We start from the raw sequence: 24,436 nt of genomic DNA, 5'->3' as shown, positions 1-24,436 counted from the left end.
TTGGCTCACGAGCTATAGTTTAACTGGCTATTAATATATCAAACTTAGCTTGAAAGAAATGACTGTTCTGTACTATTTTCTCTGAATTATCACCCATGTAAAATTAAAGATTATATTATAGGTAAAAAAGTGTGGGCTTGTTATTGATTTCTAGGCAGGATATATAACAATTTAATTATACTGAAATACTCTGTAATTGAGATGATGGAATAGAGTAGCTACTGAGTTTCTTGCCGGTTCTTCTCGGTAGAATCTACTTTCGGAACCGGTGGTATCTTTACATTTAATTCAACACTATAACATGAGGATGCAAAAGTGCTTTTATGAGCCAACTTGAATAAAGTATATTTTGATTTTGATTTTAAATTTTATGATTGAATATAATACAATTACTGAGTTCATGGTTGATAGCACACCTTGGGAATTAAAAGATCGCCGTCTGGATTTTTCTTTGTTATATTAAATTTAGTATGTAAACAATCGCAAAAAACGACCTGCTGAGTTTCTTTTGTAGTTTCTTTTAGGTCAGGGTGTTTTCTTTTCAGTTTGAAAATCAATAAATGTATATATTCAATAATGTGTTCTATATTGAATAAAGATTTTAGAATTTAATTTTATTTGATTGATTTGATTTGGTAATCCATTTCGTTTTTTCAGGTTTATGTATATGAATGACATCATTTGTTCATTACGCTTTAAAACTTTCAAATTCACTCTATAGGTAAAGGCGGATTACATAGCAGTAGTTTAAAATTTCTAAATGAACACTAAAACTCCCTTTATAACTGATATTTATTACCTGTAATATTAAATAAGCGACATTTAACGTTACACTTTAAAGTATTTTGATGTATTGTTTTCTGTCAAATCATAATTTCATGCTGCAGTGAGTTTTTAGTTGTTTCCACCAATTATAAGTTGTCTACGACTCATTGACATGCAGTTATACAACAAGGCAGAGTCACGCGCAAGTGCGTAACACAAAGACACACATACAAAAATCAAAATCACTGCTTTTACAAGCACTTTTGAATCGTTATTTAACAAAATATTTAAAGTAAATCTACCACCGGTTCGGAATGTAGATTTTACCGAGAAGAACCGGCAAGAAACTCACTAGTTACTCTTTTTCAATATCTAAAAATACAGTCATGTTAGTTAAATACAATCCACGGCAGTTATCATTATGTAAATATAATGTGGCATTGTTAAAAATCAACAGTTATTTGAAAAACATTTAATGTATTATACTAAAACTAGCCACGAGTCCAGGCTTCGTATGGATAGAATAAGGTTATACTTACATAAAAAGTTTACATCATCATATACATTTCTATTTGTCGGTTTTTTTTTGACAACTTGAACGAACAAGATCGTATTTCCGCCAATTCACACAAAACCACAACGAATTATACACATTTACCTTCAATATGAATCACTCCGGCTATTAGTAAAAATCGCAGTAAAAAGTTTGGTTTGTTTTTGAGGTCTTAACTAAGGCTGTAGGTATAAAATGCCTTGATGTTGTGAAAATTGAATCTATGACTGTCAAGGAATCCAATTATTTTGTAACGCGAAAATTTCGTAACGATATTTTTCCTCGTCCGAACATGGGATGAATTTTGAACGATATTAAGCAATTCGTTTGTATGTATGTCGGTATCGTGACGTTTCACAGAATAACGCAAGATGAATTTTAAACAAAAAACTTTTTAATGATATTTCAAGTGAATTTGTATCACTGACCTGATTAAGTTTTAGTTAGGAATAAATTTTAAACTTACTCATTTATATGTTAGAAGTTGATCTCTGACGTTATAATTCTGTACTGATAACATTTGGAATTAAATTAATAAAAATAACACAGAAGTTTAATTTACTTGAGTTTAGGGGCTAATTATACTTAGGAGTCCATCTAAGACATACCTGAATGTAGACCTGAATTAAATGAATTGAATGGGTTTGATTAATTGCAGGATTCGCAGGGCTGCAAATCATACGATCTGTTTAATTTAACAAAATTAGGTAATTATTTCGCATTATCGTCTATTTATGACTTAGCTGGGGGCCCCTTTATCCACGGGGCCCTGGGCTGCAGCCCAAAAAGCCATATGGTAGGCCCTGGTGTAAGCTCGTCTGGGTAATTTCCACTTATATATGTATATTCTATCGCCAATCAAGAATCCTTAGTATTGTTGTGTTCTAGTTTGAACGGTCCGCTCCTAAGTTTAGTGGGGCATTAGTTACATAGGTGCCAATGCCTGTGGACAGTACACCACCAGGTGTTCCACTAGTCCGTCCACCTACCTATGTTATAAATAAAAAAATCAGAGAAAGTAGTAATTATCTAATAAAATAAATCTGAGCTAAAATTTCTCACAGCTTTCTATAACCAAGTTTCCATACAAACAATACGGTAGAAAGTGTTCGTTTTAATAAATAATCAATGTGATGAAAATTAAAATTAGCATTCGGATTTAAATATTTATATCAGATTTAAATACAGTTGAAAATATATACCTACTTGTTATGTTAAATGAAAATTTAGTTTGGTTGACGAAGAAATTAATAAGACATGTATTAATTAATTTAATACGGTTGTTGAAGTTATACCACTTGAACCATACTGATAATATTTCTTAAATAAATAAAACGACGTTTATTCAACTCTACCAATAACAGGACAACTAGTTCATTTTACGCCCAGATAATCGCTATTCAACGGGGAAATACTGCTAGCATTCTTACCAGAATTCCGTGCAGTCGTGATTTGATAAGCAGCTATTTATAATTTTGATTGGTATAAAGTTATTTCAGTTCACTACTGTTTAGATGAACTTTAAATACTTATCAGCCAGTAGGAATAAAGTTAGGCTAACTAAGGAATTTATTTAATTTATGAACAAAATTTCACAAATGAATTATAAAAAGAAATCATTATTTTTAATGGTTAATAAAGAACTAGACTATACGGATACGAAACAACAGCTTTGACAAAATAAACAAAAAGCGTATCTAGTGTTACGAGTTGCTCTACATTCTGCCCTTCGGACCGGTTGTTACGAGTCAGTTTAACGCGGTTACACAACCTCGTTACAACTACACTCGAAACCAGCTGTGAACAGGTTACAGACTAACATTTGTATTTCATAACAAAAAAAAAAACAAAAAAGTTGACGTTTTTTACTAAAATTGACATTTTTAGCGACATTGACGTAATAATTTTCATAACCATTTACTATTTAATTATGTATTATAAATATATTATCATATTTTATTTACATTTGAATTCGTTACGGAATTTGATTTAATTAAGAAATATTTGTACTAACATTAAATTAGACTAATTACGTAAAAAGTAATTACAAATATGCATAACCTTGTATTACGTATAATATCTGCAAGAAATATTCCAATTTAGTTTTTTTTTAAGGAATAGAAAGGCTGACTAGCAAATGGGTAACCTTATAATGAATAGTCACTTATACTTAAATTAGAGGCGTTATAGGAAATATACTTTGATTAATTATTTGTATGTAGATATGCTATCAAAGATGAGCGCGTCGAAAAAAGTACCCGCACACAATTAAAGCAGTATGACGTTTGGCGAGTGGCAAGCGTAGCTCTCACGAACACCAAGTTGTCATTTGTTTTAGTTATTTTGGGAACTTAGACTATGCTTGTAGTTACACTGACTCACTCAAATTTTATTATTCCAAATGACAAAACATTTATAATATGTTACAAGGTTTATATTTATTCTATAGAGCATAACAGTTTGATTGATTTTGAGCCGAGATGGTTAGAACGCGTGCATCTTAACCGATGATTTCGGGTCCAAAACCCAGGCAGGCACCACTAAATTTTACAATGACAGCTATGAGATCAGATTTAGAGGCCGCTCGTACGAGACCGCGGTGACTGCGCGCACACATTGTAGTTTTCTCTCACGATTTTTTTCTAGAATTATTTTAAATGCACAATGTCAGTACTCGTAACAATTTATTTTGAAGTAGTAACTTTCGTAATTTATTTCAATAGTGTTTAGTAAGTCTTTTTGAGCGTTCTAGTTGTTACTCGGCTTTTATCATATGTTTTTGATATTAGATATAGTATAATAAAATAATAATTATTTTTTTTGTTTTCACAGGTAAGTACGGGAGGATTATAAAAATTGTAACCTGCAATCACTTTACTGAGTATGTACGGAAATTTATACATATATATATATAAGTTACGACCCCAAAAATCTAAACCATTAAAGGTATTATTCAAATAGCCTCTTAAAATTACTTTTTAATTGTCTTTTCACGAGACAATTTGAGTTTAGTGGATCGGCAAAAATGACAGAAGCTGTTTTTTTTAAATTTAATGCCTTTGTCACTTTAGATAACATAAATGAATTTATAGTTTTTTATTGAACAAAAAGAGTTTTATTAGCAACAGGAGTACATACCATCCTCATCAAATTTGCTATTATTTTGAAGATATTAGTAGCCATAAGTTATTAATAGCCATTTTCAAGATCTTGATCCTTTATGCTTATAATGTTAAATCAACCAATCTTCATACTAAGCTGAAGTAGAAAGTGGGAACTGCTTATTATAAAGTATTTAATATACGAATGGATTCTCAAGAACCAGTAATGACGAATAAAAAAGATTGCAATGCGGGTTCTAGTGTTCCGCAAGGTATACGAGAAGAATGTAGTTTAAACATACATGACCGTAAACATCCATTCATGAATTAAAAGTGGATGGCATGTACGAGTGGAGAGATATGTCAGTAACCTTAACGATTCTTCCGGCGGCATTTTTATGTGGAATGTACTTGTAAAGACATTACGAAGGGCGCTCATTGCGACACTCGGTCGCCCAATGGATCTTCGGTTAGATCAACGTAAAATATTTATATTGTAGGTACACATCTGGGCAAGAATTATTGAGTTTTCCTTGAATTAGTTTTTTTTTTAATATTCATCTCGTGCAATACAGTTTAATAGTCATGTTAACAGTCTGCCCCATATTTGTTAACTTCAAAACATATTTAATACGCTGACTAAATCATTTTTAGAAATAAATAAATATTTTCATCATATTATAAAATTGTATATAAATATAATGAAATATATAGTGACGAGAACATGATGGTAGGTGATCACAAACCATTTTTTTATATTGCCAAAGTACCACCGACCATGGGACCTACGATGTTATGTTCCTCATTCCTAGTGCCTTAGTTACATTGACTCACCCTTCCAACCGGAACATAACAATACTAAGTATTGCTGTATGGCGGTAGAATCTGTGATGAGTAAGTCGTATTTATCCAGTCAGACTTGCACAAAGCTTACCAAGTAAAGTATAGTAAGTAATTTTTATTTTTTAGTTACAATAATTTTAAATTTAACTAAAATTTTATCATTACGAAAAGAAAACGACTTCCAATAATATAAATTACAATTTAAATTCGAAGTCAAATAAATGCATTCTGTATTTCATTATCCCCTTGTTAAATTTTTTCTTTAAATATAATTACAATGAAACATTGTGTCCCAACAAAAAAGAAGTCGATTTATAAATGATAGGTCAAAAACATAAAAAAATCAACCCAAAAAATTGATAACTAAATAAATATGAGCACTCGTTAGAAAAAACGAAAGTCAAATTATTTTAAATCGATACCGCGTAATATGTATATCGATATACACAATTATACATACGTCTGCGTGTCTGCAGCGGACACCGTCCGGCCTTGGCGATATCCTTTCTAAAGCTATATTATTCTAACCTTTTAAAGAATGTAGAGTAATAGCAGAAGTCGATAAGTATAAAGAAATTCCGAAGTATTTAATGATTTTGTTGGGAATTCTTTTAATATTTTTATATATTTACTTAAGTCTCAACTGGGAAGACTTTGTTCTTTGAATTGAATAAAAAACAAACAAAATCAAAATGAAATAAACTTAATTCAATCGAGTTTACAAGAAATAGGTTAATTAAGCTTAAAGTTACAATCAGATCAAAATAAATAAACCGACCAACTCATTGCTAATTGATACGGATTATTGTCGAAACATTTAGTTTGTTTGTAATGTTTTATAATTACCTACTTATATATCCTGCATTAAAATCAACGAATATTAACCACACGTTTTATTCGTATCCGTATTTTTTATCGCACAATATTTCTCGGTTTGCTTTATTTTTAGTATATTCTTTATATATTTAGTGTTATAAATTTATGATTAATTCTCTTTATACATTTAGGTTAAACGAATATTAAATTAGTAGTTTACTGGATGAGAAAGATGCACAATTAACTGTTTGTGCTGGGCGTACCTGTTTGTGCGTGGCTAAGTGGTATGTATTATTGTTAAATACTTGTATTGTTATTTAGGGTGCCTTTAAAATAAACATGCTTCGTTAAGAGCGGAACTTTATTTGATATTTATACTTTATGTGATTGTAATTATACGGTTAAAATAATACGTCACGCCGGCACGTATGTATGTTATAGCAAAAAGTATTAGCGGCTAAATATCTAACAAATGTTACGCACAAAGGCATTACACGGAGTCAAGTTGTTGAACATACCATAAATACATTAATGGTTCGATGAAATATGGTAAAATGCGCGTTTTGGCTTCAATATACTTGATTAGGAAACAATGTACATCGGTATGTCAATATACTATAGGATCTCTTCTTTTAATAAGAAGAAGTTTGGAGCTTATTCCACCACGCACACACACACATGTAGTAGATTTTTCATGATGTAATGATTAAACACATAGAAAACAGTGTTAGTTTGAACCCGCTATCGTTGATTAAACCTCACTTAACCTAACCACTAAGCTATATCGCCCCTTTTTTATAAATGAGTGAGTCAGTGCACACCACGTGAAGCATAATAGATCAAACACTTTCAACTTAGGAGCAGAATAAATTACAGAGAAACCTTTTACAATCGGGCGTTGTTCGAGCGCCCACTCGGCTTCCATAAAATAAAATATAATATTTGATATTCAATATATTATGTGTATAGTATTGCAACATATTCACTTTACTGGTAATCGTAAACTTAGCTTATTGTTGCGGCTTCCGGTACTTTCAAGGTTATATGAATTAAATATCGAATGATTACATTTAAAGCTGGGAGTTGAAATGTTAGAACACGCGGGCTTTAACTGATCGCGCGTTCGACTCCGTGCAAGTAACACTTAGTTATCATGTACTTAATGAGTGTTTATCATTTCGTAATTATAGTCGAATAAGAGGAGGTCTACGCCTAGCAATGAAACCTTTACGGGCTATATTTAGAAGCCTATCTTATTAGGTTTATTTTAAATAATTGTTTTTGAATTTAAGGCTTTGAAATATGTGTGCAAATACAATATAATTTAAAAATAAGAATATTTAAAAGTCAATTACGTAATTTATTATTTTTTTCTATTAAAAATAACTTTGCAAGTTTTCGCGCCTTACTTTTTTTACTAAATTTTTTTTTCTTTGGTTCTAAAATATAATCATATAATAAATTTCATTTTTATATAATATTGACCATGGACGTAAAATGTTGTTGAAATTAATAGTTTTATTTATTAGCTTAATTTCATTTCTGACGAACAAACAGACGGACGCAGTGACCATGACTGTAATCGTGTGCACGCGATAATCGTAATATTTTACTTACATAATTAACGTGACTTAATGTACGTAATAACAATTGACGATACAATAAATTAACACGCAAATATCAAGGTACCTATATCTAGTGTAATAATGATAGCATTAGAGCCAAGTGGCCGGATATCACCGCCCACCTATCAATTACACTACGGCCAAGCCTGCATCGCCAAAACCACTGAGTCTATATAGCTAGAATTTGGACCATTAATTAATTTTATGACTTTAACCATGCTATAGATAGGAGCTTGGATAGGAGGGGTAACTTTGTATGAATTTTACCCACACAAAGTCGAGACGGGCAGCTAGTATTCCATATTTGGCATCGTATTGGCAATGCAAGAATCAGAATATTCAGAAAGTATTCAGAAGGTATAATTAATAATAATGTTTTAAATGTTTGTTTGTTGAATTTAATGAATGCTTATGTTGGTCGTGAGTAGGTAGCGCGTTGCAGTCTTTTGTTCGAACATCATTTTTCACGCTTGTGTCGTAAAGCGTAACATCATCACTCATTGTACATTGCAAGTTAAATATATTATATTATATTTTTATATAACTAATAAATATATAATGCGTATATTATTATTGTTAAACATACATTTTACTTTATTTTTAACGTTGAAAGTAAATGCAAACTCCTGATAATATACCAATAAAGTATTAATACTTGTTCACGACCTTTACGATAAAAAATCTAAGATTAAATATAGATAGAATTGAAAATCGTGCAATATGAATGACTAAATTTATTATAAAAATATCTCATTTAACAATACGCTTGAATATTTTTTTTATACAGTGGAATAATTCCAACTGTCAAGGTCATCGAGTAAAATAAAAGGAAGGGCGGCGTCGCGAATGTAGAGCGGCGATTTGCATAATTAATGAAGTGAAATGTGCATTTCAGTAAGTCGACCTTTAAAAATATTTAAGACTCATCTTTTAACACGCACGCAGTCTCGACGAGAGTCTGTTAAAGAGTTTTTTAAATAATATATTGCATATAAATAAATAAACAGTTAATATAAAGAAAGAATAGTTTGCTTTCTATGAATAAATAAATATATAATTAAGCATAAGATTTTTTATTTTATTCAATCACAAAACTGAGTTTGAACCAGAGTTAAAACGAATAATATACACCCTTACAAGTTTTACTATATGTCTCTTAAGCCTTTGTTATATTAAGTTAATCACACACTTAATTGTTGGTTTTATTGTAAATGTATTTGGCGCTTAAATTCGACACCGTAACATGAAAAAAGTTGGTATTTTATTCATTACGAAGGTTGGCTTATAATAGATAGATTATCATTTTTAACTTAGCTCAAGCAGACAGACATACTTTGTATTATGATTATTTCGGGATATGTGTTCTTATATCTAGCCACTAGATCAATTTGTATGATTAAGTATTTACAACAGTAGGAAACATCGATATATATTGTCGGTATGTGTACAAAGTTTAGTATAAATGTGGTCGAACTGTCAAGGCTATGCGTCCAGTGAAAGTGCAAAGCGGCCGGACGGCGGCGCGGGCGCAGATTAATGATACCCAAAGGTCGAGGTCAATTTTGCTTTATTTCGTATCATATCCAAGTGATTGATATAACTCGTTTAATGGCGTTGAGAAATTACACGAGATTATCAATCACGTTTTTTGTTTAGTATTTCTATTATTGTTGCTAACGATCGAATGGTTAAATCAATCAGGTTGTTTTAAACGTTCATTCTTCATTCGATGTCTAATTCATTCTTATCAATTATGTATCAATGACAAGTCAACTTATAACTTATATATATAAAAACTATTTTGGAAATAAGTATATAATCCGTTTCTTTTTATAATCTCGGAACTGGAGACGCCCTTAGATGTTTTTAACAAAGAAGGTTGTCACAATATGATATAAATATGTTGCGTTACAATATGTAAATTTTGTATTTCCAATAAAACCTTTAAAAAAGTGTTTTTAAAATTCGATCGAACGTTAAAACGATTGATTTTCGATTCGTTCGTTTTTCATATTTTTAAACGATAAAGGTCATGTTAACTATTTTTTGTCTCAACGCGACAACTTGCTTATCAACTTAAATTAAATTAGCGTTTTTTTTACAGTACAATATGTATCGAATTTAGAAAACTGTTTTGGCAAGTAATAATCCTTCACATTGATACTTAATATAACTAAAGCCAATAAGAAGAAAAATTTAAAAATCATATATTTCTTGAAAATGTGCTTAAATGAACATGTGAACAATTTCAACGAGCACACGACTAGCAGCCGACTAGAACATTCGATGACAAAACATCTGTCGGCGTTTACCAAATCATACAATTCTCTCTTACATTTACATACGCAATGTTTAAAAAAAGTCAGTTATTCCACAATATAATTGTCCTTATTATTTTAGTATCGACGGTTGCGACACGACGTCCATGTTGCAAGTTAGCGATGCGACTGTGAGAGCCTCGTCCGGCGCATCTTCTCAACGCCTTGAACTTACTAGAAATTACATAAAAAATCAACTGTTTCGATACGAAGTGAATTACACATTGTTATGCGATAGGTTTCTTCTGATAGCGTGTATTATACTTAAATAACATTCTCCCTTTATTTAAGAATAATTTTACATCGCTTTTAAAAGTTATACTTAACATATAACTTAGAATGGACAGACAAAAATGTTTATTAAGAATACTGACATCTTCAACCTATGAATGTAAATAAATTAGTAATTAATGGATAATAATAAAAAAACTATATCTACTGGATGATAATATCAATTAATTTAATTCTATTGCTAATGAATAGAAATATTAATTGTAAGCTGGGCAATCAAGGGTTGCTTTGCTGAATTACCACGTGAAACTTGACGGTGCGGGATTCACGGACGTCACTCAGAGACACAAAGTACATAAACAAAAATATATTTTTATAAATTTGTCTACTATACATATTTATCAGTATATTCCAACTATGTTATATATACATTGTATAAACACGAGAAGTAAAAGACGAACTAGAATACTAATTTCCACTCTCCGCCAAGTCAATCTCTTTTAGTCAATCTTCTTTGGACACGGTTCTATAACAAAATACCGCAAATACTTAAAGCGAACTAATAATATTAATTGAAATCTAAATGAAAAAATTGCCTCTAATAATGCGTAACTACTTATTAAAATATTATATAGATCACGAAGCGTATAGGTTCTATTCGATGATTTTTACGCATAGTTATTTTTTTTAATTAGATAGGTTAATGAAACGTAATTAATTATGCTCAATTATATCTAATTTAAATGATGGAAAAGAGTAATTATTTAATTTTATAACGGTTCTTCTAGGTTGAATCTACTTCCGAATCGATGCCGTAAGTCTTTGCAAGAGCCTACTTGAATAAATTATTTTTCTATCTGATTTGTTACTGAATCATGTACAATAAACTCGACAGATTAAAAAGAAATTCGGTTCATAAATATATTAAATTGTATATAGTTAATAATATATGATAAAAAAATGGCCAAGGTAGTGCCATTAATGGGATGAAAGCCGACAGCCTTTAAACCTGATCTTAGCGATGTGATCGAGTAATTAGAGAGTAAGTCATTAACACATTCCTTTTTCAAATTAAATCGTAACTTGCATTCGAGGAAGAGGGCCTATAATTCCTCAATTATAACTATCATTTCTCTACGAATAAACAAAGCTATGTTAAAAATAACATTAATATCTTGTAAGTCAATCAATTTTCTATTCATTTTCTACTTTATATTATAAGAAACAGTCACGTGTCTAACGTGATAAGTTCGTTCGGAGTCAGTGAAAACTAAGTATAGCTTTCTAAAGGCGCCCCGCGCATGCGTAATGTCCGGACATAGCGAAAGTGATTCCACTGAGTCTATTTATGCGTAATAAATCTTTATAAGCATATTAAACTTTTCTATGTAGAGTTGAAGGAATGTTTTTTGAATGAGATTCGAAATAGAGATCGTACGTCGTCGTGAAGTGTGCGTTTTTTTTATAAATAATTTGTTCAACTTTCGCTAATTTGCTATAATCATACAATATATTGGTGTGTGTGTTTGAATGGGTTCCTGTTCCTCATTCAAAGCGGTACAATTAGCTCGACATATCGTTATTATTACGTTAATTTTACAGTGATTTGTGGTCTACGTACCGCTGTGGTTTACTTTGCATACAACACACAAGGAAAGGCTATAATTGTTTCAATTTGCCAAGCTATATCTTAAGTTCCTATAAAATATATTTATATGGTTAATCATTTATGCCAATGACATTTCTATTAATGATAACTTAATTGGAAATTAAAGCTATTGAAAGTCGAAACCATTAAGTCTACTTGAACGAATTTGCGCGCACGATCAATATAATAACCCATTCGCAAAGTTGCATAGTTTCAAGACCAAACAGAGCCGCCGTGTTGTAATAAGTATTATCTGTGATTTTATCTAAAGTATTGTTTTTGGATTTCAGATATTATCGGCTTTCAATATACATGTGTATGAAAGAATTTGTACGCGAGTTGCTTAATCTTAGGCTGTTTGCGAGATGAATGCTTAAGATAGATAGATAAGTTAAGAATAATCTAGAATTATTTAAAATTCTTAAGGAAATTATTTCCAAATTGAATGAACTCGTTTCTCTTTTTAGAAGGATATTTGTGTGTTTGTTTGTCTCCATATGTTGATGTATATCTTCATCACTTACGTATCATTAGCATTTATAATTGTGTTGTATACACGTCTTGAATGAGATTATAGGACACAACAACTTTAGCAAGGATAAGACCGATATATACAACATATTTAAACCCTTCGGACAGAACGCTTCCTTCTCGACTGAATCTCAGTACTCGGGTCTCAAACCTGTAACAATGTCAACGCTAAACTAACAACATACACATCAGGCTAAAAATTGAATATTGTTTTTCTGTTTTAATAAAGTAATAACTAATATAAAAAAACAGAGCGTACACGGACAAAATATACCAAAAGTATTAAATCTAATCAATGTAAAAATATTTCTTTTTTTCAAGAAGGCGCTTTTCAAATGTCATGTCATAGAATTAATCTATACTAATATTATAAATTAAAAGTAACTCTGTGTGACAGTCTGTTACGCTGACTCACTAATATTATAAATGCGAAATTTAGTTTCTTATGCTACGACGTCTTAACTACTTAACCGATGATTACGAAATTATACATACATATTGTCATGGGTACAAATATGATCTACCGTTCCTAACACCTGCCTTTTAAGGTATATTTCTTACATTGACTTGTCTTCGGTATACCTATGATGACCTAGATTATGATTATGACTAATTTATACGTATCTAGTGGAGTTTTCAACTGGTGTATAATTATTAAGGATAGTGTATTGTCGAAAACAAAGAATTGAAAATTAAATCAAGTACTCACTGATTGTTAAAGTACTGACCACTAGTTATAATCACTCACGTTTCAGTAATTTTGCTCACGAAATACTCAGTTCACTCAAATTATGACAATAAAATGGGCCGTTAAACGGCAGCAGTAATAGTTCTTTGTCTATTCGTTAGTGGTATGTAAAACGGACAATTTAATTTGTTAATTATTATACAAACATTAATACAATTTCATTTGAAAAACATTCCATTTTATTAGCTATGGGTATATATATAGTATTGAAAATAACGTGTTACTTATAAACGTATAATAACATTTCTCATGATTACCTGCGTAGGTACTTGGTTCGCTGAGAGGCAATAGCGCCAGTCTTAGCGAAGCCTCGGGTTAATCTATTAGACGGCTCGTTTATTTTATATTCTTTACATAATATAACGGAGTATACATTTTAATTAAGCTTCACCTTATTAAATGTTAAACTTTTCACATCGATTTCATTAAAATTAATAACATTTTCAATATATTTTGAATGTTTTGACTTATATTGCGGGTTATTTTAGAATGGCTAATAGAAGACCTGATGGTAGGTGATCACCACTACCCACAATGGCGCTGTTTGAAATATTAACCATTCCTTACGTCGTCAATGCGTCACTAACATTGGGTGCAAAGGTGTTATGTTTCTTATGTTTGTAATTACCCTAATAATCAATTAAACCGAAACCGAAATACTAAGTGTGGCGATAGAATATCTGAAAATATTTAAAACAATACTAATTGTGCATGTATTGAAACGATCAAGTATGTAGAACATGTGACCAAAGATTGCAAGTTCAATAACAAGAGACCTGCTTCTGTCGGATAACAAGCATCCAACATGCATTGGCGGACCTTCTCGTTACGAGAAGAGGGGATCTTATAGCTCAACAATTATATATATTAAAATTATATTCTACTCGTATTCTAGGGTTTGTCGTCTGCAGTTGGAAATAAAAATGCCTGAGGTTTGGCCGCGGAAGAGGAACAGACAGAGCTCCTTGCATTTATAATATTATTATAGATTTTTCGTTCGATTTTATTGCTTGATATATTAATTTTACGAATATCGTTCAGCAATTTTATCGAAACTGATCGATCTTTTTAAATTCAAGCATAAACCTGGGCAAAGTTGATAGGAAATCTTAGGTGATCATTAATCTCGCAAAAGTCTACAATCACCCGATCAAATGTCAACCTTCGACGCTTGTGGCGAAAGAAATTGTATACAAAATTGTAATTTGATTATAGTTATTTATTTGTCATTTGCGTTCAGACGACGGCTTTTCTTTCGATCCTCGGATCTTCCGACTTGCAAAATCTCGACAACTTTCGTCATTCGGACTTGCAAAATCTCGACATCTTCGCGGGATACACAGACTCATTTATCACAGAGATCGCAAATCGTTGAACTTTATCTTGTTACTACATTGTTATTAGTGGAACATGTTCTATTTTTGGACGTCGAACCATTTTTAAGCTTATTTAATTTTTTTTGATTAAAGACAAAGATTGGAATTTGGTTTTATTTATTTAACTTTAGTTAACTTTAGGACAATCACCAGAAATACTTATAAAAGGTTTAACGTTTCCATTTTTCCGTTTGCGTACAGTTGAAGACGCTTAGTATTTAGGTGTTTAAAGTTGTGTGATATTCAAACAGTTCGCGTTTTTCTTACGAATATAGTTTATTCTAATAAATTCAATTGAATGCCTCGTTGGTGTAGTGGCTAAATATAAAGCCACATTGGGTTTTTCTTTCGAAAAATCCTCAGTAACAGTCTTTAACAGGGATTAAATAAGTTGAAAGTAATAATAATAATAATAATAATTGTTGGGAAAACATGTAAAGCCCTTGGTCCTGCGCCTGAACTCATCACTCATGTCGCACTTAATGTTCCATCGGATTGTAAAGATAATGCATAAAAATGCAATGGAAAATAAAAATGACACTACGTGTATATATGAAAAAATAAAAGATAAAACAGCGGACAATTATACGGTACACAGCTTTCAGTTAAGGGTTCTACTTGATTTTTAAGGGAACGAGAGTTTAAACTAATAATCTCCACACTCCGGTAAGAACTACTTACTGCGAAGTTTTTCTCGAAAAAACCACTTACTTTAGTATTCAAGAAATACCGATTTTAGTTAGTTTTAACTGATACAGAATTCGAATTCAGGATTTCTGTATCTGCAGCAATATAAGCAACTAAACCAACAAAGCATTCATAATCTATTAACGAAATGTTCCTACTGAGTCATAAAAGCTATTAAAAATGACATATTAGACTCTGATTCGCTCAGAACATTTCTTTGAATGGCTTTCAATGAACATGGTTTATTCAAGTATTACATAATATGTTTAGATATAATTGTTTTAAAGCGGTCACGATTTGTGAACGTAACGTCGCCTGCGGCTAGACAACAGTATTTAGAGTAGAGAATTTTGTTGGCTAGATATAAAATTATTTTGCAACATTCAAATTATGTAAATATGTATATAGAGCGAAAATTTTTGTTCAACGAATCAAGCATTGTGTGAAAATGTTCGGTAAATTCCAAGACTTGGAATTTACCGAACATTTTCACAAGTTTTTCAGAAGTCGTCTTAAAGTTCAATACAAACTTTTTGTCATTAATTTGCCATTCTAAAATATGGATTTGTAATGCTGTCTAGAAATAAAAACACATCGAAGATATGTTCGATGTATTGATCCTACTATTGATAACTAATCAAAGAATGTTTCCGTCATAATCGCAGATCTTGTAAGATTTCATATATTTTTAGATTCAAAAGACTCAACTCAACAATTTAATTTTAGTTATCTTTTATTAGTTAGCGTATACGCATATTTACACTCGACCAATCAAAAACACTTATGCAAAATATATAAAGTGAACCCAAATTCTAGATACGATGTTTCTCGAAATGATTTATTCAAAATAGACGTTTATTTATTCAAATAGTTGCATCCGAGAGGAAGTTTCGAAAGCGTAATTATAGAGCGCTAAGACTTCTTTTAGACGTAACGAGTTTCAAGACATGCGTACATCGTAACATTCCTAACTTTTTCACAAACAACCGCAGGCTTGCAGCTGTATCAATGCCACAAACACACACATAAACTTTATACGCACACATGAATAAGGTTCAATTAATAAACAAGGTTCTTATTCTGGATACAATTATGTAACTACTATTCGTTGATTTTCATTTCTAATATGCAAAATATAGTTGCCAATAATTAACTAAATTTACGATCCATATAAGAGAGTAAGAACTGATTTTCGTCTATTTTCTTCTCAATACAAAGTATATAATTAAGATTATGTTATATGTTTCTTTGTTTATATATTATTCATTGGATTTATTTAAATTCAATATTATCACAGGTAAAGTTTCGAATTGATAGTCCAATAAGTACACCTCCGATGTCGAAGCACGAATGCGGAATAAGAGCTCACGTATGTAGATTGACGAGGCTGTACGTTAGCTTTGACACCGATGTGACGTATCACTAAGCTCTTATAATTGTATCGAACACTTGTATGATCTTGACATGCTTTATATATTAATTGTAACATTATTTATTGATATTATGACATAGCCTATAACATTACGTATATTGATAATATTTATAGATCGTGTAATCAAAACAGGTATGTAAATATAATTATTTTAATCAATTTTTGACACACATATACGAATAGATTTAATTTGTATTACTTTAGTTTTTTTTAAATGTAGTTAGAATTATTGGCACACAAATACAATATAATCGATATTTTATCGGTAAACGGACATAAATCTTTACCCTGAAACTTGTTTTAAAACATAATTTATTTCTTTAGGGCATTCAAATCAAAATATACTTTATTCAAGTAGAATTTTACAAGCACTTTTGAATCGTCATTTAACAAACTATTTAAAGTAAAGCTACCACAGGCTTGGAATGTAGATTCTACCGAGAAGAACCGGCAAGAAACTCAGTAGTTACTATTTTTCAACATCTAAAAATACAGTCATGTCAGTTAAATACAATTATATATGTATGTTATGTCTCCTGCCTGGAAGTCAACAAGCATTAACCTTCGCTTTTTTATCATCAATATAATCTTTTATCGAATAATTTTGCCTTCTTTACCGATGTATTTTTTACAAATTACTTGCATCTATGAAACGGCAAAGTTAAGAATGTATTTTTCGTGATACCAAACAGTGTGTTCTCACATATCCACACGTCGTGGAAAGCGAAGCGATGCGAACGATTATTATATTTCAAATTCCCATTATAGAATATAAAAAAAACAATTAAGTATTATTATATACATCAATATTTAAATGGAGAAAACAAATAAGACATCTTAACAATTACTTAAAAAAAAATACTTTTTTTTAAATGTTATTATATGTAACTTTAAAATTAGCTTCAATTTAACTGGTTGATATTAATGTTAATAAAAGGTCAGTGAGCCAGTGTAATTTCGGTACACGTTTCACCTTAACAACAATAGTTATTAATTCACTACTACTATTTGAAGTATAAAACGGTACTATCACTCCAGTTTAATATTTTATAAAGCATTTATTTAACATTTATGTATAGCCTATAAATTACATATTTATATAGAATTATATTTTATAGTTTACCTACAATTACTTATTAATTATTTGTTGGTGTGAACTTTACTTATTACTTACTTATGTTAAAGCTAATTTTGAAAATGAACATAGACATACTATTGATCGAACTGGAATTTTCAACATAATTTTGAATCTAATAACTCGAGTAGAGATCAAGTAAATAGTCTCTTTAATACTAACATTTATTTATTTTTGGATGTTTATATATCAAGGGTTTTAATATTATTATAATACGTATATTAGCGTTAAATATGAATCTCGTGCAATGGAGAAGGAGCTTAAGGTTACTATCGTGTGGGACTGAAACGGTCTGCGAAATGTCGTCAGGCGACATTATTGAATCGGAGCTAAGGACGAATACCTTTCTCGTTATTCGTAGAACTTTAACTCTTGGAATCGAGTGGTCAACGATCTTTATTGAAAACTAGTGCAAAGAGATAACAGTTCTTTAACAACTTCAACAACTTCATAGTTTATTATGTAACGAAGTGAGAGTTTGTCAGTTGTTCACATGACAACGCCAAGGTGCCCAGTGGTTGGAAAATGTGGGTCTTAAATGGAGATTGCGGATTCAAAACCGGGCAATCAATACGGAATTTTTATTTTGACGGTAAAGAGAACATCGTGATAAAATCTGTATTAGTTGGATGAATATATTTTGCATGTGTAAATAAATTGACAAACGTGGTGGAACTAGTTCCTAAAACGAACAAATGAAATGAAGCTTCAGCCCGGCATTAAGAAATCACGAGATTGATACCTAATTAAACAGCATCGCCAAAAGTATGAGCAGTTTTATAAAACTAATTAGTTTAATAAAAATAAAACAAATTCAAAACTCTTTTTTTTATATTAAAACGACAGTAAAAAACGAATATGATTTTGTTTTCTTGTTACAATAAAGCTAGAGTTCTGATGATATTAATTTCTTTTTTTTATTTACGTTCGCTACTCATAGAACTATTTATATTGCAAACACGAGAAACTTTCGCTAAGTTAGGCAACAATTGCATGGTTCTTTATACAGCACATTACGATGTTAGCGCTAATTTTTCCTAAAAATGGTGGGTTATTGTTTAACGTTAATTCAGTTTTAAACTTTCAAAGGACAAATGTCAGAGAATCACCAGTTTATTGTATAAGTCCATAACCTAATGCGGTTATGCACTTATAATAACAGCGATATGACACGTGTAGACAGAAAAAAAAACGACGATATTTAACTTAAAATCTATACTAAAATAATTAAATAAATCAAATTAAGAAATTTAAAATAATAATGAAAATAAAAACTTTTAATATGAAACGGCGCGGCGTCTCCAAAATTCAAGCGTACGACGTCGTCTGTTGAAAATGATTTAAGTAAATTTGTATTCTGATTTAGTTCTTGTACCCCATTTCACATAATCCGAAATCACAGTCTGACAATGTATTATGAAATATTTACAAATCGACTACTAAGTGTGATATTTTGAAATCAATAATTTTGAGTAATTTCCATTAATTGCCTATAACTACTATATGTGTAAGTTTATTACATTGATCGATCCAGTTTTACGAAATACTAGAATATACTTAATAGATTATCAAATTTAATTTCATCATTATCGATATAATATATTTATTTGCATAGAAATTATTGACATTAAATTGTTAATAATTAGTGATTAGTGGTGATCGATATAATTAAAGTTATTTATCGCTTTCTCATTCGAATTGATTGATATATTAGGTAGTTCAAAGTCACTTGCGTAATATATTTCTTAATTAAGCAAAAGAGTTTGTTATATATTTTTTTAATTTACAATAACTCATTAATAGGTATTTTTATAAAGTAAAGCAAAAAGTATATATTATAACTGGAATTGGGTTTCATTTTAAAAGTCAATAAAGCAAGAAAGTATGTTTTTTTTTTTTTTTTTTTAATTAAAAATAGTTTTTTTTACACTGGCAACATAGGTTATATTTTTTTTTTACAATAATATTATTTTTGTTAAGCATTGTTCAAATTAATGATTTTTCGCCTCAGAATTGCGTCGCTCGTAAATATGTTCTACATAATATGTACATAATATAAATAAGTTTTGACACATTACATGTATAATGTGTGAATTTAGACGAAAAAATTGTAATAAAAATGTGAAAATCGTATTGTCATAACTGGTGTAAAGTTCACAATTTATCTCAAAACACGTAACAATGCGACATAAAATTACTTTCACAATAATTTTACACGTCTTATTGTCTCTTATTATTGTACAATAAGCTTATATAGGCCATTAGATCTTATTGCCTTGGACATAAGAATCAAATTCTTAGAACACGTTTCAGTAAATAATTACACACATATGAAACTTTGTGATTATTGCAAATTTTAAAGAAATAATTAACGTCCAAAAGTCTAAGAAAACTTAATCTCGCGGTAATTTAACTCTTTTTTATTTAAGTGTGGTGAAAAACTATAAAGAAGAACTGAGGAATCATTTAGCGAAATACATTATTTAGCTAAATGATTCCTCAGTTCTTCCTCACTAAATGATTTTTAAATATATAACATGACGGAATAATATACATTAAATTGTTATGTTATAACTATAAATATAGTAAAATCTTCCTATTTTGATACGTTTTAAAAGTAGAGTTAATCATTTTTCTTGTACCACAGTAATACGATTTTTTAATTTTTCGAGTCACACTATTTCGTTTTTTCTATAAATCACGTATAAGTAATTTATATGTACGATATATTTAATAAAAAATAATAATAATACACAATTTATAGCATATATTTTTATAATAATATATGTATCTTTACCTCCTTCATTCATCATCATTTTGTAGACTCTATTATTTTAAAGTCATTATCAGCTTTCACCGTCATTGCTTCGAGTATCACTCGTGTTAGTATCAACACGGGGAAAATTGGGACAGTTCCGGTTGTTTGAAACAAAACTATGACGTAATCTTATAATTGAGATATGAGCGAAATGAATTGTTTACCAATTAAATTGATATTTTTATATAATTAATAACTGTAAATAAAACCATTCTGCGATTTATACTTGGATATGTAAAAACTAATCTTATTAATTTATATAAAAAAAACAGCACGCAGAATATAATTAATTGAAATTCAACCTGCTGATAAATTTAATCTGTAATATCAAAAATGCGATTTTTTTTCTAAAATAAAACTGTAACGCCAAATTCTTAATTTACCTACAGTTACGGAAAAAGTATTATGATTTTTTATATTAATTAATCTTTTCCCAATATAGTACAGAGAGGGTTAGTTAAAACAATTTCATTGTAAGTAAAATTTAGTAAATGACATCTTATAAAATCATTCGTACTTAACCCCCATCATGTCCAGTTATTAACTTTACACATAACTGCTACATGACCTTTCCTCTTAATAGGTTAACTAGTAACATATAACATGAGAATAATATTATTATTTAATATGTTATAACATTATATCATACATATAACATTCGCTATCAAATGTTTATGATAACATTTGATAGCGAACTTTATATGTATAATCATAAAATAAATGTTAGAAAAAGTTTAAAATTAAACATTTGCCTGTGGAAATATTTGATTGGACGTTGAAATGGCTTAGGAGATCCTGAAACATATCAATGATAACCAGTACTCGTTAATACATTAAAATTGATTCATTTTAATCTTTACTAAAAGACAGCTGTGAAAGGCATGCAAATACATAAAGATATGCTATATCATACTATCTTTATAGAACAGGCAGTACTAATACCAAACAAATGAAACCATGAACTAAAACGAATATGCATATAAATTATTCACTAAATTATCGCTTAAATTATAACCAATAATTTATGAAACAGGTGTAATAAACTAATCTCTAATTTGGTCACGTTAAAAATGAACGATTAAAATGCGAACACTATAAAAAGCAACATTTCAAGTCGAGACAAGTGTTTTAATCGTTCCACGCCTACTTGTGAGTTACACCGCATACCTGAAACGTTACGCAAAATATATTTTTTTGCTCTGTCTCACTTTTCCCCGAGGCATGGGTGCCCTATTATGTCACAGACTAACTAGGTCGGTATGCCAACAATTTTTACTTAGCAAACAATTTCAATTTTAATATAATATGGTATCATTTATTAAATATGATTTACTTTTTATTTCAAATACATAAGGTTAGTAATCGCTTATGGTTTATTTTAAATAACGTCCACTAAAATCGCGTTTGAGTTTTTTAGATGAGATTAGCTCGCTAACTGAATTAATTAATCAATGTTAATTGTTTTTTTACTATGCGACTCCAACTTTATTATTAATATAAGTGTATATTATCTAGTGTATGAAACACTTAGCACAATGAAAAGATTCCAATGGTTGTTCTGCAGGATTTGCGTCAAAAATCTCTTCGATTTTTAAATCTAGTTTTAAGAGCTGCAGTTTTAACACCATCGAAACCGTTTGAATTTTGACTAATTTCAAACACAAGCGCTGCGTCTACACCCGAGGATTACTGATACTTTTTGACATTAAATAGTATTTACTTTTATTATATCAAGAGCCGAGATGGCCCAGTGGTTACAACGCGTGCATCTTAACCGATGATTTCGGGTTCAAAACCAGGCAGGCACCACTGAATTATCATGTGCTTAATTTGTGTTTATAATTCATCTCGTGCTCGGCGGTGAAGGAAAACATCGTGGGGAAACCTGCATGTGTCTAATTTCAACGAAATTCTGCCACATGTGTATTCCGCCAACCCGCATTGGAGCAGCGTGGTGGAATATGCTCTAAACCTTCTCCTCAAAGGGAGAGGAGGCATTTAGTCCAGCAGTGGGAAAAATTACAAGTTGCTAATGCTAAAAAAAAAAGGATTGTCAAAATATTTTTAAAAAAATGTAATTACTTTGGCCACCCAGGTCCTTTACATTTATAACCTTATAACACTAAACCAACGATGCAGACAAGTCTTACCTTATATGCAATGTTTTATTAAATGAAATTACATGTAATGTTAAAAACACAATTACATTCATTCACCTAATTCGGATCTTAACAGTTTCATAATATAGTATGCAAAGAAAACTACAGTTCTTACGTATATTTATAAATATTTTCCTTATTAGGCAATGGATTGCGTAACTCTAGTTATAAAACTGACAATTACGAAATAATTAAACTAATATATTACGTTTGATTATTATAACAAAATATTTAGACCTGAACGAAATAGCTCAACAAGAATTTTACCAGATCACACTGTCGACGATACAAACAAATGTTTTTTTAATTATTTTTTTTTCTTGTGATATATGTTGTACGTGTTGCTATGGTTAACACTCGTATTTATTGTTATTCGGGTTGCTATGGGAACCATTATTCTTAGCAATGCACTAACAAGCAATTGAACGTGTTTTTCTATTATCCATAAACATATCACTTCTTTAATTAATAAATTAAAACAAAACACTGTCGCCGCTACAGCGACGAATGAACTTAATGTGTTTAATAATTATGCAATATTGAAGTAAAAAAATAATTAATATTCAATAACTATCTAAGCTAAAGAGTAACTAGTGAACTTTCTTTCAAGTTCTGATTGGTACACACACATTACGAAACTAAGGTAGCAGTATAGTTATTCTATCTTGTTAAACAGCGTATCCAAGCTCTTCTAAAAGTCTAATTGCACACCCAGGGCGTCAAATTCGGATGTGTGCCAAGGTCTTTAGTCTCATGATACATAACGTTAGAGTTGGTCCTCGATCAAACTACAACGCAAAAAAGGTCGTCTATGTTTTCTAGTGGACGTCTCTGGTCTTCCCTGTCCGACCCTGAATATAAATACCTACGACCAATATATGTCCAGCCCGGGGCGCATAGATGGTTAAGGCTGCGTTTTGCCTTATGGAAACAATAAAATACCATAGATTGAATCATTAAAATACTTAAAGTATGGTCATCGTCTAGGAACAACATAAAACTTTTTAAAAATGCTCGACAGTTTCTCGTTTAAGCTTCAATTATTTTTTAGCAATCATTGCTTTGTCATTTGAAATAAAAATTTGAATGCTAATTAGACGCTAATTGTAGATTTTGGTTTTGCAAAGTTTCAACAATAAATTGCAGCAAAGTTATTCCTAATGAGAATTGAGAAATATTCCCAAGACTAATTTAAATATACAATTGACGAGCGCTTATTTTTTATTGTTTCGTTATTTCAAAACAATATTAATTAAGTATGTGCATATACATATTCATAAAACATTTCTGAAGACATTGAGTTAAAGATACAGACAGTTAAATAAGATATTGTAGTATATGGCGAGTGCTACTATCTAAACTTGCCGCCATCTTATTTACATCAGTCATTTTTTCTTACCCCAATGACGATATTTCTTGGTGGTAGTTGCAAGCTGACAATCTTTTAGAACAAGCGACGTAATTAGTCACAAAAAATTATATTCATAATATTTCTGGTAACCTTCGCGAAAATAAAGTTACCGACCTCTCAAATTTTTATTCAACAACGACGACGAAGTAAAATAGAATTCTTAACGTTGCTACTGGATTAGCCTTTAGAGGGCAGATAAAATGACGAAGGTTTTAGGTTTTGAGATTATATCAAGTATC

The 24,436-nt window shown here is 30.3% G+C and overlaps 1 protein-coding gene across 1 annotated transcript in view; it reads left to right on the top strand.

Annotated features, from left to right (window-relative positions):
- The window catches only part of LOC125066514 (proteoglycan 4-like), a 37,608-nt gene that overhangs the window by 9,178 nt on the left and 3,994 nt on the right, over positions 1–24,436 (top strand). The gene's annotated exons all lie outside the window — the stretch shown is intronic.

The sequence above is a fragment of the Vanessa atalanta genome, chromosome 9 (assembly GCF_905147765.1).
Source record: "Vanessa atalanta chromosome 9, ilVanAtal1.2, whole genome shotgun sequence".
Taxonomy (NCBI): domain Eukaryota; kingdom Metazoa; phylum Arthropoda; class Insecta; order Lepidoptera; family Nymphalidae; genus Vanessa; species Vanessa atalanta.
This window is presented reverse-complemented; position numbering and strand designations above follow the sequence as displayed.